This window comes from Emys orbicularis, chromosome 1 (assembly GCF_028017835.1).
Source record: "Emys orbicularis isolate rEmyOrb1 chromosome 1, rEmyOrb1.hap1, whole genome shotgun sequence".
NCBI lineage: Eukaryota > Metazoa > Chordata > Testudines > Emydidae > Emys > Emys orbicularis.
Window position 1 is genome coordinate 98533628 of NC_088683.1, and position 14806 is coordinate 98548433.

Here is a 14806-nt window from a genome sequence, read left to right on the forward strand (position 1 = left end):
CTGCTCTTTTTATTTTGTTTTTAAAACAACTTCCTGTCTTTTTTAATTTTGGTTGATTTTAAGATCAAGTGGTTTCTAATCCAATTTTTTAATTCACTTTTTTTTTTTTTGAGGGAGGGGTTGCACTTGTTTTGCAGGAATCTCCTGGGCAGGTAGAAAGTCTCTGATTCCAGCCATGGCTGGTGGTAGAAACTGTGTTTACAAGCATTAAAAGAGATGGATGGCAAGCTGTGAGAGGAGTCACAGGAAAGGCCTGCCACTTATTCAGGCATCTTTTTCCCCAGTGGCACCTCCGCACCATGTGGGGAGTAAGCGGAAGCACCAGGCATGTATAAATAAGACAAATGGTCCTGGCATGCCAAGGGTTTCTTTCCAGAGGGGGTGAGCAGTTGAGTGGAGGAGGTGAAAGTGAAGCTGAAGGACAGGGAGATTGTAACCCGCTTCCCATACCGGGGGTGGGGTCTTTTACATCAGGCTGCACGTGATGTTAGGTTTTGTTTTAATTACTGAGGGAAAAGTGTGGGATCCGAGGAGAAGAGAGGGGTGTGCAGAAACTTGGGGGATGGTTTTCCTCTTCCAGCTCCCCCCCGCCCCAAATAAAAGATCTGATATCCCAGTGCGTATGCACAATCCCTGACCGCCTCCTTCTTCCCCCACTTTAGTTGTTTTAAATGTATTTTAGGAATGCTCAAGACACCACATGGTTCTTGGGTTTTAAAATGCAATGATCACCGCTGTGACATATGTCCTCTAGCTGGCGCACTGACACTAGTGTGGAGCCGGTGGGGGGTGGTGGGGGTTCGGTTTTGGTTTTATTCCTTTCTATTTAACACTGGTTTTTTTTCCCTAATTTATTTACCCCTCTTACTCTCTCTTTTTTTCTTTTTTTAATTAAAGAGCAAAACTTTTTATTACTTTGTAATTTAAAAAAACTGAAAAAAAAAAAACCTGAAGAACTTTGGGGGTGGGGGGGGGATTTTGTACTTTTTTCCTGTGTAAATATTGGACTTTTTTGAGCTTTATCGTGGTTGTTAATTTGAAGTAATAAAGTAGAAAATGATAAAGTGACCCAAGTATCTGTCCTTTCTTCTCTCCTCCCCACCGCTGTTCTGGTGATGTGATATACAGGCAGGAAGTGTCATCTTGCTGCCGGTTATGTTCCCAAGTTCCAGGAACATGTTTGATTAGTATTACTGGAAAAAAAGCACATGGCCGGAGCACCTAAAAATAAAGCTGATCTGGTCTTCACAGTCATGGTGCAGCCAGCGCTGTGGCCTTGGTGTAGGGAGAGCTGTGAGAAATATGATTCGGGGGTCTTTTGATGCCTGGACTGGAGAAGGTGGGTGTGTGTGTGTGTGTGTGTGTGTGTGTGTGTGTGTCTGACTGATTGACTGACTGACTCCAGGACAGAATGATAGTGAGGTTTCCACCGTGTGAATTTATGTACACGCTCTTGTCCCCTGTTAAACATGATTTGTCTCTGTCAAGGCTTTGATCGATCAAAATCAAATCCTGCTGTCGATAATCTGTCAGTTTCTCCCTCCAGCCTGAAAAATGTTGTCATGAATATAAATGTACTATACAGGGAAGGGGAAAGTCCATGTTGTAGTTCCAGACAACTGAGATCCAAATTTGGACCTGGTGTAAGTGTGGGACTAACTGCTCTTGAAGTTCATTCTTCCATGTCTGCATCTGGTCCCTGTGGCACTCTCGCTGTCTCGCCTGCCCAGGAGTCAATTTTAATTTTGTAATATTTTATTTCTAAGTACTGACTCCTACAGTTACACCATTCTGAATAAACAACCAGATGAGAGTTCAATTTCCTGCTAGTCATCAAACTTTTTAAATTGATTAAAAAAAAAAAAAAAAAACTGGGACTAAATGACTGTCAACTCATGAATCCTTCCAGCTTCATCTGTTAGCCGTGTGAAGACAGCTGCACCTTCAACTTAGAAGCCTATAATTCGTTGGGCCATTTTAGTAGCTCGCTCCGACAGCGTCTGTGCGTGGTAGCCATGGAGCGTTAGAACCCATCCCCAAAATCAGGAGACTCGCAAGTGTTTTTTGGAACCTCCGTAGCGCCCCTCCCTGTGCTTTCTAAGGTAATGGAGTAACAGTTGACTCCTTTTCTAACGTCTGTTTCCTGTGGAAGGCCCGGTGGGGGCTCAGAGGTAACTTAGCCCCCCACTGCTGCCTTTCTGCATGTTCTCTATTCCTGTAAACTCAGGATGTGTGGGGATAAAGATACTTGCCTCCCTCAGTGAAGTCCCTTGATCTACGGATGAAAAGCACTCTCTAGACTTGTGGTGGTACATCTTGTCTGAATGGCTCGGAGGGCAGTGCCACAGTTTGGATAATCACAATCCCCGTTCTGGGGGGCACTTCCAATTTTCAGATAATTATTTGGATAATAAGACTATATCTGTAAAGTTCACCTCTGCCTTGCTGGTGACAAGGACCAGTCTCTAAAAGCAGCATCAGCGGCAGAAAGCACTGTCACTGCACCTCTGTCCTGATGTGGAGCACCTCCTGCTAGTCCAGTCCTGGGGCCCAGCAACACTTTTCCCCCCTCCTCCCCCCCCCCCCCACACAAAATCTGTTTATACTTTATCGCTTGGGTGGAGGATCCTCTTTTTCTACTGTTCTCTTGTAACTTTGTCTTTCAGATTTGCCCACTCCCACCTGCTCATGGGAGGAATTAATCTGACACAAATGGGAATGTCTCACTCGGAGGTTGCAGTTTTTAATGTAACTGAAGTTTAGAGCAGTGTAATAAATGCTAGTAAGTTTTACAGATGTTTAATTAAAATTACCTAGATGTCCATAGTATTCACCCACTGTACAAAAGAGCTGAGAGAGCTCTGTGACAGTAAGGAGCTGCAGGCCAGCTGCTGCCCTGAATTGCATACCAATTTGCAATTTAAAATCACAAATAAACGCACCCACAGTATTTGCTTAGGGATCTATCATCCTTGTTAGAGGAATAGGTTAGAAATGGGTTTGTTTGCTCTCACCAGCAATAAAGCACAGCTAATCAGCTTTGGCTTTTGCCCTCTCGTTTGGTGGAAGGGAACAGCTGGGCTGGGTTTGGTTCTCTGGCTCTCTCTGTTAGTGGAACTTGTGGAAAGTGTTAAAGGTGAAGTGCAAAGAAAGAAATGTTTTCTCTTACTGTTTCTGTACAGATGTAGGATTCCACAGTGGGGTTCTTGTATCCCTCTCTTTGCTGGAAGGACCATGGTCAGATCCTTGGAGGATGAGAATAGTGGTTTGGCCCAAGGCTGCTCCTGGAGTGGAGCTGCCACTCTCCTATCTGAGGGCAGATCGGATGCTGAGTCTTTGGTTGTAGTGCGAGAGAGCTGTGGTTCGCGTTGCAGCCTCATCACAATTTAGGTCCTCCAATAATATCCCCAAGGTCCTCCAGCAAACAGGAAGGGGAAGACCTGCTATTTCTAACTAAAAATTCATGTGTGCAGGGAAATCAGGGAGGGCAGGGCTGAGTGGTGGGGCAGCCTTAATACATAATAAAGAAAAAGAATAAAGGGTAAAAACAATTGAAGGTGGCAGGGGAAGGCTAAGATGGTGAGATAGGCAAATTGTCTCTGATTTGTGTAGTAAAAAAACTCCCGCACTCCAAGCTGGGTCTATGCTGGTTATGTACTATGTATGTATCTTGTGAACCTTGTAACCGATACTTGTAATCTCTTATAGCTCAAGCCTGACCCCAGATGTATAGTACCTTCCTTCTTAACTTGTGTAAACTTGATTTTAAACATTAGCTTTAATAAGTTTTTAAATTTATTAGGAACGTAGGGAACATCACATGAGACCAAACCAATGATCTTTCTAGTCCGCTGGCCTGTCTCTGACAATGACAATGCAGACTGCTTCAGAGGAAAATTACTTCCAGTTTCAACACACCTAAAAGGGCAATGTCATATTGCTGAAGTGGAGGAGGTGAGTGTCTTCCTGACATCAGCTGCTCATCAGTGTATGCCATGGAATGGGTGGATTAATAGCCTTTGTAATTGCTATCCTGGCATGTCATTGCCAATGCTATTCTTAGTCAAAGAAACAACTAATCCTTGTTAGAATCTTACTTCAATAATTTCATGTGGTGGTGAGTTCCACAGGTTTATTATAGGCTACTAATAAGTTCCATGAAGTAATTCTATTACTTGATGGTATGTGTAAAGAGCATCTGAAGTGTGTGTGTGTGTGTGTGTGTGTGTGTGTGTGCGCGCACACACACACCATTTACATCCTTTATAGAAATTGTATACACAGTCACATCCTTCATGTATGTGTATTTTGATGCCTGTGCTATCCCAGTAATCCAGCAGTAGGTATTCTGCTGGATTATTCTGGAAGTAAATCTTTGTCAGATGGGGTGGGGCAGGAAAAGGGAGGATCTATATGCTAAGAGCTTGGGCATGAGGTATTGGAAATCCAGTCTCTTTCTGGAGAATCCCAAAACACTTTACACACTTTCTAGACATTAAAACACACACATCTCAAAAGAATCCGTCATCTAGGTGATGCTTCACTCAGTTGCACATGCTATAACCAATGCTGATTTCAGACCATGGAGCTAAATATTCCCCTCCCAAAATCTGTAGGCCCAGCAGCTTGTGCTCTGCTTGTTCCCTCTGCCTTTGATGCTGTAGTGTTTGGGAGACTGCTGCATTCTTGCTCTGTGTTCAGCATGGCTGAGTTTCTCTTAGGTATTCCTTGTACATTCCTTCTCTGGTTGGTGAATATGAAAAAATTATAGATAGATATAGGTGTGTGCACTGTCTTCTTAAAGATCAGCTAGTTATATGTGCATGGATTGGGGGGAGTATTTGGTTAGTGGGGAACGTATTGTCTCTTGAGAAACCGCTGTTTTTATATATATATATATATATATAATAATTGTACAGAGTTGGAGTATCTCAAAATACTTTACGTCAAAGGGAGAGAGATGAACAGAAATAGACAAGGGACCAAACTTTCAGCAGGTGGAGGATGGTGTATATATCTGGACAAGTTTGGATAAAATAGCTCTAGAGGTATTTTGTGTATTGTAGTCTTGGGAAGGGTATGCTATCCTTTTAAGAAGCACCTGTTTACTGCTGAATGGATTATGAAGGGTACCTTTTAAAATAGGAAGTGGTGAACTGTCTCTTTAAGTAGTGGCTGCCTGCTTTTGCAGGGAGAGAGGTACCAAGGTGTAGTCAAATAATAGCTGGATTGATTCTGGAGAGATAGTGTTATTGGGGTAACTTCCTTTTATAGTGAAGCCACTGGTGACATCTGGATGCAGGGGGTAATTAGTGGGATGTCCCTCTGAAGCAGCAATGGTGGTCATCTGGATGCCCAGGGCATGAGGGGGCACTACCTCTTTAAAGATAAAACATACAAAAAGTTGGGCTTGTACTTTATGAAATATAGAAATTAGAAGGGTTTTTAATTTATCAATTGCTTGTTTTATATTAGAAATTCAGGTCCTGGTTAGGTTGGACGATTAACTTGACAGAAGTAGTGCAATGATATCTTAGGAGTTAAAACAGCTATGATGAGAGGTAGGGAACCTTAGTCAGACTGCTTGAAATTCTTGGCATTTTTGTATTAACATGCATCTAAATTAGGGCTGTCAAGCGATTTTTAAAAAATTAATCTCGATTAATCGCGCTGTTAATAGAATACTGTTTATTTAAATATTTTGGATGTTTTCTACATTTTCAAATGTATTGATTTCAGTTACAACACAGAATACAAAGTGTACAGTGCTCACTTTATGTTTATTTTTATTACAAATATTTGCACTGTAAAAAACCCAAAATAAATAGTATTTTTCAATTCACCTAATACAAGCACTGTAGGGCAATCTCTGTCATGAAAGTTGAATTTACAAATGTAGAATTATGTACAAAAAGTAACTGCACTCAAAACCAAAACAATGTAAAACTTTAGAGCCTACAAGTCCACTCAGTCCTACTTCTTGTTCAGCCAATCGCTCAGACAAACAAGTTTGTTTACATTTGCAGGAGATAATGCTGCCCATTTCTTGTTTACAATGTCACCTGAAAGTGAGAACAGGCATTCGCATGGCACTTTTGTAGCTGGCATCTCAAGGTATTTATGTGCCAGATATGCTAAACATTCGTATGCCCCTTCATGCTTCAGCCACCATTCCAGAGGACACACTTCCATGCTGATGATACTTGTTAAAAAAATAATGCATGAATTAATTTTGTGACTGAACGTCTTGGGAGAGAATTTTATGTCTCCTGCTCTGTTTTAGCCACATTCCGCGATATATTTAATGTTCTAGCAATCTCGGATGATGACCCAGCACATGTTGTTGTTCGTTTTAAGAACACTTTCACTGCAGATTTGACAAAACACAAAGAGGATACCAATATGAGAGATCTTAAAAATAGCTACAGCAGTCCACCCAAGGTTTAAGAATCTGAAGTGCCGTCCAAAATCTGAGAGGGACGAGGTATGGAGCATGCTTTCAGAAGTCTTAACAGAACAACACTCAGATGTGGAAACTACAGAACCCAGACCACCAAAAAACTAAACCAACCTTCTGCTCGTGGCATCTGACTCAGATGATGAAAATGAACATGCATCGGTCTGCATTGCTTTGGACTGTTATCAGCATTGACACGTCCTCTGGAATGGTGATTGAAGCATGAAGGGACACATGACTCTTAGTGCATCTGGCATGTAAATACCTTGCAACGCCGGGTACAACAGTGCCATGCGAACACCTGTTCTCATTTTCACATTGTAAATAATAAGTAGGCAGCAGTATCTGTTGATGGAGGCAGCCAATGGGTAGCAGCAAAGAAAGCCAAGGTATGGTAAATGGATTCTCAGTTCTAATGTTTCCTCTCTCTGCATCCTGTGCAGCTTGACATGCAATGGCTGAGGAAGGCCTCTTTGCCTTTATGTGTGGCGCATTACCAGGAGATCTCAGTAACGTTTCTTTGGAAACTCATTTAATGGTAGTAACTAACAGTGTGAGGGAAGGAAGCTGTCAAAGGCTCAACCCCTCTGGGATGGAGTGAGGGGTCCTACGGCACATTTTGGGGGGAATGTCCACAGGTGCTCCAGGAAAAAACAGCCCAGCCCACCTCCTACACTCATTATTTTCCTAAATGTGAGCCAATTCACCCCTATATTCACACTCTATATACCATTGTAATTGTTGTAGAAAATATGCTGTGAGAGGTATCATCTGAAGACTAATAACTTGCTGGTTAATAATATCCTGGTGAAATGTATGTGGCAGCACTATATGTAAAGTTATGGATATAAACACACTTCAGTCATGATTTCAGTTTACCAGACAAGTCTGGGGAGGGGGTAAACCTGTTTTGCAGAGACAAATGACAAGCTGGTGCCTCTAGCCAGCTGTCATCGAAGCTGATGTGCAATCACCTATCAAATGGTCAGTCGTTGGCAAGGAAGTGGGGCAGCAACAAACAGATCTGCATCTTCACAAACAGCAGCATGGAATCTCTTTCATCGCCTGACTCCTGGTCTCTAGCACCACAGCAGGAATGAACTTTATCTAGGGGTAACCCTCAGAAAAATGCATTTCAAAGGGTGACTGAAGTTAAATGAGGGGTAAAACACCCCCAGTTATGTCTCCCTAGCCATCTCTCTCTTTCCTTTACCTAAGAAGAATATGGACTATGGGAGCTGAAACTTGGTCAGTAATATTGCTGGAAAGCTGTGGTAGAAATTTTATCTTGAAAAGGTCTAGTTTGTTTTTAGCGCTTAACTCTCTCTTTTTCTCTTGTAACCATTTCTGACTCTTAATTCCTTATTTTTGTACTCATTTAAAATCTGTTTCTTTGTAGATAAATATACGTGTTTTAGTCTTTAATCAAAATTAATCCAGTGTTGTGAACTGTGTGGGTAACTCCGTTAGGGGTAACAGACCTAATATATCCAGACTGTCCAGGAGAGGGCTGGGGAAAATCCAGTAGTGGGAGTACATTGAAATAATCCTGCAAGTAGTAACCAAGGTGGCTGGTAACCAGTATGTGACTGGTGGTTTGCAGATAGGCTGTTGGGATCAGGGCTGCTGGACCTAGGGTGACCAGGTGTCTGGTTTTGGTCTGGAACACCCAGTTGAAAAGGAATCCTGACGGCTCTGGTCAGCACCGCTGACTGGGCCATTGAATGTCCAGTTTGTAGCGCCACAGCGGGACTGGCAGGCTCCCTACTAGCGCCATGCCACGGCTCCCAGGTCCAGAAGCAGCCGGCGTGTCTGGCTCCTAGCCTTAGGGGCTGCCAGGGGGGCCGCATGCTGCCTTGCCTTCAGGCGCAGCTCCCATTGTCTGGGTCAGGGCAGGGGAGGAACTAGCACCACTCGCGAGCACTCAGCAGGCGGCTATTGAGAGGTCGCGTGGCACGTGCATCTCCCACTGCTGCCCGGCCTTCTTCTCCTCGCGCTCCTCGTGTGGCTGGGCTCGAGCTGCGGGGCGCGCCCTGCTGTGAACCACGGTCTGTTGCCCCATCGCCGGCACCCAGGAGTTGGAGGTATGTGTATCCCCATCTCTAAGTGCTGGAAATGGAGCTGCACCCCCATCCCCCTCACTGCATCCCTCCCTGTCCCAACCCCACGTCATTGCATCCCTCCCCATCCCAACCCCCCCGCTCCTCCATTCCTCTCACTGCATCCCTCGCTGTCCCACCCCCTGCCCTCTCCATCCCCCATCATTGCATCCATCCCATCCTGCCCCCCACACCTACCCATCCCAGCCCTGTACCCCTTGCAGCACTCTCCCTCATACCTCTGCACTCCCATTATGTCCCTATACACCCCTGTGCCCCCCCCACATCCTCATGCACCTGTAACCTTTTGCCTCCCCCAGCATCCTCATTTATCCCTCACACCCTCACCCTGCTCTTGTCCTTGGCCTCTTTCCCTCCCCATCCTCTCCCCTCCAGCCCACCCCTCCTCCCTTCCTGGCTGGGTGATGTGGGCAACCCCTGGAAAAGTGTATGAAAAAGTCTCTGTGCAGGCAAGTGTGTGCATACATGTATTGTGTGTGTAAGAGACAGGGCCATCCTTAGGCATATGCAGCTGCGTAGGGCACCATGAAACTTGGGGCACCAAATTTCATGGTGCCCTAGGCAGCTGTACGCTGCATACGCGGCAGCACCAGCCCTGGTGACTAGCCCTATCCCTCCGCCGCCCCTCCCACCCCTGCAAGGGGAAGGGCCATCCCTAGGGGGTGTGGGTCCCTGGACAACTCCCTCCGCTCTGCCTCTTACCCTTCCCCCCTGCTCCGCCCCTGGCCCGCCCCCATTCCGCCTCTTCCCCAGCGACCCCACACTCACGGGCAGGGGCGGGAAGTGGAGCAACCCGGCCCCAGCCCGCTCTACTCCGCCAGCTCCCAGCAGCGGTGCTCCACTTCCCCCCGCCGGTGAGCAAGAGGAAAGGATCGCCCCCCGCACTCACTGGTGGCAGGAAGCAGAGAGACGCGGCCCCAGTCCGCTCCGCTTCCCTTGCCTCGGCCCCAGCCATGTCACTTGGGTTAGGGAAAGGAACGCCCCCGGCTCTCACTGGCGGCGGGAAGTGGAGTGCCACAGCTGGGAGCTGACGGAGTAGAGTGGGCTGGGCTCCGCTTCCCGCCACTGCTGGTGAATATGGGGGATTCCTTCCCCCAAGCCCCTTCCCTAGAGCGACACGGCTGGGGCTGGGGTGAGGGAAGCGGAGCAGGCTGCTCCTGGACCCCCTCTAATCCTCTGGGGCTGTGGGGCCCCCAAATGTTGCCCCCCACAGCTCCTGTCTCCCCGACCGTGGGGGGGGGCCTGGGGCCCCCTGCAGCCCCCCCAAATGGCTAGGGATGGCCCTGGTAAAAGACTCTCTCTCTTTGTGTAGGGAGGTGTATGTGTGTATACCTCTGTGAATAAAATTTGCAGCCTAACTCTGACTTTTATTCCTTTTGCTGGCTTGCACACACAAAAATTGATGACATAAAATGTGTGTATTCATTTCATAACAAGTTTTTAAAAGAGAAGGGAACGCTAAAAGAAATGTGTTATTTCTTAAAAAGTGAATGTTGCTGACTAGTAATTGCAGAAGAGCCAATGTAACCTACATTTCTCCCCACCTTTGTCTAGCCACATTATAAACTCTTTGTTGTAAACTCTCTCTTTTGATGTGGAGCCCTGATCGTAGTTGGGGTCTCTAGGCACTAAACAACAACTGTAATAATAAATAATGTGGAAGTATGTGTGTTAGTGCATGCTTAGATGCATACACACATGTATTCGTGTGTATCAGCATGTAGGTGTGAGAGTCAGTTTCTACAGATTTATTTTGAGAGGTATGTGGACAAGTGTGTGTTGCTGTAGTTGTGCTCTGTGGATTTGTATTTGGGCTTCGGCAGTGGGTCTTTAATAAACCCATTGCAGCTGTGATAATGTGTAGTCCTAATTCCACATGTACAATTACAATAACTTTAGTGAACAAAAAACATGGAGCTGGTTACAAAAAATGGGAGGAAGGGAAGGAAAGAATTATAAAAACCTGTGTGAATTTTGTTTTTTAAATTACTGTTTTTGACTATTTTGCTGACCGCTCTAGCGTCCTGTAACAAATAAAACCTGGTATCAGAGGGGTAGCCGTGTTAGTCTGGATCTGTAAAAAGCAACAGAGGGTCCTGTGGCACTTTTAAGACTAACAGATGTTAGTCTTAGAAATAAAACCTGAACTTAGCATAATACATCTGTCAAAAATAATAATATCCATTGAGGTGAAAATGAGCACCTGAGAGATGGTGGGGGAAAGCAAGCACCTGAGGGAGGGGGAATGTAGGGGGGGCCTCAGTCAGGGGTGGGGCCTCAGGGAGGGGGTGGGGCAGTGGGCAGGGCAAGGGTGTTTGGCTTTCTGGAATTAGAAAGGTGGCAACCCTAGCTGGACCAGCGCTGTGGCTGTATCGGGAGGCTCAGGGTGTGATCTGCAGCCTGTGAGGAGCTGGGGTGGGTACAGCAGCAACGCAGTGTGAGGCTCCCCTGGGTGGCAGGGTAGGGGTGACCTGGCCCAGCTGCTCATGGGTCTGGGTTAAACGCTGCACTAAATAAAGAAGGTGGATTCCCTCACTCGTCCTGTGAGTGTGAACACAAACCCTTCCTGCCGCTGTTTCACCACCATCAGGGAAGGTAGGGGCCCCATTTATAAGGGACCATGGCAGAGCACCCCCCAACCTCACACAGCTACTGCTGCTCCCGCCAGCTGGGTGCTGCAGGGGGATAGTGCAGGAGAAGGGGGCGCTGCCCCTTTAAGAGCCCCTGGGTGGGGAGGTGGGGAAGAGAGCGAGGGAAAGAGGCGCTGCCCCTTTAAGGGCGCGCTGGTTATGTCATCCTTTCGCTCCTCCTCCCGGGCTGGGCGGGACCTCGCGCTCTCTCTGCGCTTGCGCCGCGTTGCCTCCCCGCGAGACCCGGCTCCCACCTTTCCCGGATCGCGGCGCAGACACAGGCACAGGCACCGCCACCGGGCAGCGCCAGGAGCGGCCGGGCAGCCGGGGACCCACCAGGGGCGCGCGGCCGCGGCATGGGCTCGTGAGGGCCCCTCCCCTCCCCTGAGCGAGTGGGACAGAGCGGCCCCGGGGGGAGAGCCCGGCCCCGCCGCACGGTGAGACTGGGCGCTGCGGGCGGGTCGCGACGCGGGCAGGCACGGGGCTGGCACGGCGCCGTGGCGCTGGCTGATATGGCGCTGGCACGGTGCGGTGGCGCTGGCTGGCATGGCACAGAGGCGCTGGCACAGAGCGGTGGCGCCGGCTGGTATGGCACAGTGGCACTGGCCGGCACAGAGCGGTTGTGCTGGCTGGTATGGCACGGTGGCACTGGCCGGCACAGAGCGGTGGCGCTGGCTGGTATGGCACGGTGGCACTGGCCGGCACGGAGCGGTTGTGCTGGCTGGTATGGCACGGTGGCGCTGGCCGGCACGGAGCGGTGGCGCTGGCTGGTATGGCACGGTGGCACTGGCCGGCACAGAGCGGTTGTGCTGGCTGGTATGGCACGGTGGCACTGGCCGGCACGGAGCGGTGGCGCTGGCTGGTATGGCACGGTGGCGCTGGCCGGCACGGAGCGGTTGTGCTGGCTGGTATGGCACGGTGGCACTGGCCGGCACAGAGCGGTGGCGCTGGCTGGTATGGCACGGTGGCACTGGCCGGCACAGAGGGGTTGTGCTGGCTGGTATGGCACAGAGGCTCTGGCACAGAGCGGTGGCGCTGGCCGGCACGGAGCGGTGGCGCCGGCTGGTATGGCACGGTGGCGCTGGCCGGCACGGAGCGGTGGCGCCGGCTGGTATGGCACGGTGGCGCTGGCCGGCACGGAGCGGTGGCGCCGGCTGGTATGGCACGGTGGCGCTGGCCGGCACGGAGCGGTGGCGCCGGCTGGTATGGCACGGTGGCGCTGGCCGGCACGGAGCGGTGGCGCCGGCTGGTATGGCACGGTGGCGCTGGCCGGCACGGAGCGGTTGTGCCGGCTGGTATGGCACGGTGGCGCTGGCCGGCACGGAGCAGTGGTGGTGGTTGGCATTGAACGGCCTGGTGCTGAGTGGTGCTGGCTGGCACGATATGGCACTGGATAGCACGGTGCTGGGCGCTAGGCTGTGGCATGGTACTGGGCAGTATAGTATAATACTGATTGGTGTGGTGCTGGGCTCTGCGGCATGGTACTTATTGGCACGGTGTAGAGTGGTGTTGCGTGGCACAATATGGTGCTGGCTAGTAAGCTTCTGGGGAGTACAGTGTGGTACTGATTGGCACAGTGCAGTGGTGCTGGGTGGCATAGCATGGTGTGGTCTGTATAGTACTGATTGGCATGGTGCTGGGTGGCATGATGTGATGCTGGATAGTATGGTGCAGGATGGCATGGTACAGAACGGTTCATGTGAAGTGGTGCTGTGTGGTATGATGTGATGCTGGATACTAAGGTGCTAGGCGGTGTGGTGTGGTGCTGGGGGGCACAGTGTGGTACTGATTGGTATGGCGCAGGGTGCTGAGTTGCAAAATGTGATGCTGGATACTAGGGGTGGTACTGGGTTGGCCCTGAGTGGTAGCGATTGGCTCATGGGGTGACCCATGGCATGGTGAAGGGTGACACTGAATTACATAGCATGGTGCTGTGTGGCACAGCTTGGTTCTGAACTGCACTGAGTGGTATATAGAGGCACGGAGCAGTGTGACATGACAATGCTGAGTGGTCTGTGGAAAACGATGTAAACTGTATTATTAGTCAGGTGTATGTTTATCTGATGAGTTGTAGATTTAGGTGTGTATTTAGAACAATAAGGGGGCTGTGTATGTGCAGCGTGTATGTATGTAGCTTATGTAATGCACACTATACAGCGTGAGATGTGCTTGTGGCATATGGGGGTGATATACAATGTGACAAACACTGAAGAATGCCTTGTATGTGTGCTGTCTGATCTATAGCATGCAGCGAGAGAAACAGTAGTATGGACCTATGGTAATGGTACTCCTGTTACCTGTTTAAATTAACCAATCTAGTGGAGCACTACTATGTTCTTAGACTTTGGTTGCTATGTAAGATGAAATTCAGTGCTGGCAGATGCAAGGTGATGTACTTGGGAAGGAATAATTTTGAAAAACTCATGGGTTAACTGTAACTCAGGAAAAGGAGCTGAGCATTGTGGACAGCTCCATAAAAACTTCTAGTATGCATGAAGGAAAACTGGGTGGGAAGAAGGGGAGCTGGGATAACTAAGGAAAACATTGAAAATGTAGTGCTGGTATAAATCCATATACGTGATCATATGGAATACTAACAAAAGGACACAGTAAAAATAGAGGGGACTCAGAGAGGAGCAATGAAAATGATGTGTGTGGAGCTGGCTGGAAAAATCAAAACACTCTGTGGAGACGGTTCAGTTTCACCAAATTTTCTGCCAGTTGGCCTGTCCAGCTACTCTGCAACTTGCCTAGGAGTGTGGGGAGCCTGGGCTTTCCAGGGACTATTGGAGCTGCTGGAGCTGCCTGCCACGCAGACTGCTACAGGGCTGGGACTTCTTTCCCTTTTGCAGAGAATTTTGAAATTTTTGGTTCCTAATCAGAATGAAACCAAATTTCAAGATACCAGTCCTCTGTGAAATGGAATTACCTTTCTCCACCCAGTTCTTCTTTGTTGGTTTAGTAAAGCACTTAACTAGCTATGCTAGTCTTAAACCAATGGCCTTTTGAGTTCTGTGATTGGGGGCCTTATTCTTCTTTCATTTCATGTCCTCATTTTAAATAGTTTTATATTCACACTGATGGATATGGAGATGGGCCCTTTTCTTTACCTGCATGCTCCTCTTAGTAGAGGTGTCTGTTTCTATTCCCCGCAGTTCAAAGGAAGTCACAAAGCTCTTGCTAGTGACAGAAATGGCTGGTAGGATAAATGAATTTTATTTAGCATTTTTATTGCTATTTAGCACTAGCTTAGTTCAGGATCCCACTGTGCTAGGTGCTGCACAAACACAGCAAGAGAGAGAGTCCCTGCCCAGAAGCGTATACAGTCTAAATAAACAAGACTGGTGAGAGGGAGTATCCCCATTTTACAGATGGGAAACTAACGTACAGCAGGGTAAGGGCTTGTCTATATGAACAGTTAGTGCATGGCAAGCTGGGGTGTAAATCTACCTCATGCTGGCCTGCCATACATTGACTGACTGCATGAACCCTGCTGCTGAACACTGAAAGTTCTCTAGTGCGCTTTGATCTACTCCAGTTTCCATACGCAGCTTGTGAAAATATTTTTTGGCAGAGGCTTCCTGCCTGCACTCCCCCAC